Genomic DNA, 4,198 nt, shown 5'->3' with positions numbered 1-4,198 from the left:
GCTCGGCTCCACGGTCAACACTCTTGGCACCAGTAGCCAGGAAATCAAAAAACGTATTGCGATGGGAAAGTCTGCGGTTAGGGACCTCTCCAAAATACTCAAGAGCAACAGTGTCTCTCTGGAGACTAAGGTCCACCTGATACAGTTTCAAATTAGCAAAAAAAAAAAAATCTCCTTTGTACCTCATAGACATTTATTTACAAATAAATGAACATGTGCTGTTTTCTCTGCACTTGATGAATACATGTCCATTTTCATTAACATCCTTGCAATTCTCCGTGAGGTGTGGTGTTTTCTTTCCATTTGGTTGATGAGGAGGCTGAGGCATAGGAAGGTCAAGCACTTCTTGGGGTCGTATTGTTAGTACACATGAGCAGCTCAGTTGCTATCAAGTTGGAACCAATTAATAGATGACCTCCATTTGATTTGTGCACTATGTGCAGCTCAGTTGCTATCAAGTTGGAATCAATTCACAGATGACCTCCATTTGATTTCCAAGGCTGTAAATCACACAGTTGGACACTGTCCATCTTTCTTCCTTGGATCTACTAGTGGATTTGAACCACGAGAAGTGTCTGGACTTTATGTTAGCAGCACAACTCTCTTGTAGACTACAACACGGGAACTTCCCTGTGGGGTCATTATGAGTTGGAATGAATTCATTGGCACACAAGAACAAGAAGGCCATAAGCATTAAAGAAAGGGCACAAAGGGAAATAGGATGTGGTCCCTACTCTTGTGAAATGTCAGCGTGAGGAGGAAGCACTTGATGCAGAGGGCAAAGGACTGCAGCCTTCAATATGAATTGAGGCTCAATATCAAGAAGACAAAGATCCTCACCACTGGGCCAATTGACAGCATCAGGATGGATGGTGATGAGATTGATATTGTTCACAACTTTAGTTTGCTTGGCTCCACAGTCAACACTCTTGGCACCAGCAGCCAAGAAGTTAAAAGACATATTGTGATGGAAAAGTCTGCTGTTAGGGACCTCTCCAAAGTACTGAAGAGCAATGGTGTTGCTCTGGAGACTAAGATGAACACAACAGATCTTTGCAATCACTTGCTGTGCATCAGAGAGCTGGACAATGACTAGGGAGGATAGAAGGAGAATTGATGCCTTTGACCTGTGGTTTTGGCTAAGTATATTGAATATACCATGGACTGCTAAGAAAATGAACAGGTTTATCCTGGAGAGGGTAAAACCAGGTTGCTCCTTGGAGGCAAAGGTTCTGAGGCTTCATCTGACATACTTTGGACATGTTGCAAGGAGGGACCAGTCCTTGGAGAAGGACATCATGCTTGGGAGAGTGAAGGGACAGTGTAGGAGAGGCAGACCCTTTGTGAGGTGGATTGATTCAGTGACTGGGGTAATCAGGGTGGGTGTTTCAGAGACAATGAGGTTGGCACAAGATAGAGCAGGGTTTAGGGCTCTTGTACATAGGGTCGCTATGAGTTGCACATAACTCGACAGCACATAACAACAACCACCACCACCCTAGATTTGGGGCCTGGAGTTAAGACTTAGTTAATAGTATTAGCATTTAGGGCTAATAACACCTAATTGTTAATAATAGTACTGATAACAGCTAACCTTTACTAAGCTTGGTGTTGTGCCAGATACTGTAACAAGCAATTTACAGGCATTATTTAATCTCCATGAGGATTTTATCAAATAGATTCCATTATTGCCTCTATTTTACAGTCGAAGGAACTAGAGTAGAGAAATTTAAGAAACTTACCAAACCAAGGTCACAGTTAGAAAATGACAGACACTGAGGTTCAGGATCTTAAATTCTATACCAGGCCATATACAAAACTACTTTGTAAGTGTCTCACCTACCTGGTACTTCTATAATACATATCACAAGTGGATATTTGGAACAGAAATTGGTTCTCCTTCAGTTTAGGAGGTGGGAAGTCCAAATTCAAGATGCCAGCCTAGTAAAAGGCCCTCTCCTTGTTTTCTTCATCGTTTGTAGACTCAGTGTTATTCCTTAGAGATTTCTATGTGTCCAAAATGGCACACTTCACTCCTGGCAACTCTTTCTTGGTCCCCATATGGGCTTTCTTTCCTTCCTATTTGTCTCTCAACTGATACAAGAGGTCACACCCTAGGAAAACTTCCCTTAACATAAATCAAAGTTGTGACCAAATTAAGGAGTATTTGTATTCCATCCTTAATCCTTTACAACTTTTTGATTTATCAGATCCTGAAGGATCATTACACAGTTTCTACATATCATTGTTGTTAGGAACCATCAAGTCAGAATTGCCTTGATCCTACAGTGGGTTTTCAGAAGCAGTGAATGCCACAAGAGGAGGTTGCTTGTCTTTCTCTGGAGCAGCTGGTGGATTTGAACCATGTACCTTTGCTTTGGTGGCACAATTCCTTATCACTAGACCACCAGAGCTCCTTGTCATTACTTAGTGAATCTTTTAGGGGACACAGTTCAATCCATAGCACTTATCCTAAATAACCTTAGGTAGAACCCTAATTTATGAGTCAGACTAATGCAATGCTTTAGAGCACCCCTCAGGTCTCTTGGCCTCAAAGTGTCAGTCTGTCCTGTCCCTCTCTCTCTGTGATCATTCCTGTGCTGTGCTTAATAATGAGTGTGTAGTAGGCATTCCATAAACAAGGTCTTGAAATGAGCCTAAATGAAAAAATATTGAAATGTTTCCTTATAAGGATCATATACTGGGGGAGCTCTAGAAGATGTTGGATAGGACTAAAAAGTGGTTCAGAGAATGGAAACGTGTGAGAGGAGATGAGGGAGGGCATCATGTGAAACCAAGACCTCTATAAATACTTAGGACCAAGACTGTACATTGTACCACATGTTGCCAACTTATTAAAGTAGTTTAACATTTATTATCAGAAACATTATTTTATGGTTTGAGCAAGACATGTCAGTGAAGCAGTTTGAAAGATTGTTTTTTCCCTCCCTCTGAACCTAGGTGGTGATGTTGTAGTTCTAAGGTACTGTTGAGTCAAGTAAGATTAATAGTTGCCCTGTGAACAACAGAGCTGAACCTATTCCTTATCCTATACCATCCTCACAATCTTTGACACAAGTCTGACTCAAACTCATTGCTGCAGTTATTGTGTCAGTCCACCTGGTTGAGGGTCTTCCTCTCCTTCCCTCTACCTTTCCAAGAATGATATTCCTCTCCAAGGAAATACCTCTCCTAGCAACATTCCCAAAGTCTGTGAGACAAACATCATGCTCTTTACCTCTAGAGGGCACTCTGGCTTCATCAACTTCAAGACACATCTGTTTGTTCTTTTTCTTCTCCACCACCACAAGTCAAAGGCATCTAGTCTTCTCCTATCATTCTTATTCATTGCCCAACTTTCAGATGCACAGGAATTAATTGAAAAGACCATGACTTGGATGAGGTGCACCTTAGTCTTTAAATTGACATAGTTGCTATTTAGAACTTTGGAAAAGTCCTTGATGGTATATTTTACCAGTGCAGCACCTCTTTTGATATTTTGACTGCTGTTACTGTGGGTGTTGACTATGAATCCAAGTAAAATTAAATCCTTGACAACTTCAAACTACTACCCATCTATCTTGTGGTTGCCTGTGATAAGGGTTTTTGTTTTCTTGACAAAAGTTTATAGAGAACTTGAATTTCTGTTCATTCATTTTACATCTTTTCCTCCCTGTCCTCCCCCCACAGTTTGCTTTTGTCTTTGGTTTTAAATTTTTTTAATTATTTTTTATGTGTGTACCATCAAATCGGATCTGACTGGTACAGGAGGAGATTTTCCCCTCCTTCTTCAGCAGAGCATCTGGTGCATTTGAACCACGCACCTCTGGGATTGCAGTGCAGCTTCTTGCCACTAGGCCACCAGAACTCGCCTGCTTTTGTCTTTGGTAAAAAACAAACAAACAAACAAACAAACAAACAAAAAAACCAACCAAATCTTTCATTGTTATGTATAGTTCCACCACCACCCTCCAGTCCACTTTACTATGCAGCTCTTATTGTGGATGTTAGAATTACTATTGAAGGCTGTGGTCTTTGATCTTCTACAGCAAGTGTTATAAGTCTTCATTTTCACCAAGCAAGGTTGTATTGAAGGACCCCCAAACCGCTGGTCCTGTTCTGTCCCGAGTGGACGGCGAAGACCCAAGACTCCAAGACACCGGCTTGATGCAACAGCAAGAGATAAGAGGTTTATTGC

Source organism: Elephantulus edwardii, unplaced genomic scaffold, assembly GCF_000299155.1.
Source record: "Elephantulus edwardii isolate Elephantulus edwardi_28Jun2011 unplaced genomic scaffold, EleEdw1.0 scaffold00502, whole genome shotgun sequence".
Lineage (NCBI taxonomy): Eukaryota > Metazoa > Chordata > Mammalia > Macroscelidea > Macroscelididae > Elephantulus > Elephantulus edwardii.
The sequence above is the reverse complement of the archived record's forward strand: the minus strand, read 5'-3'. Positions refer to the sequence as shown.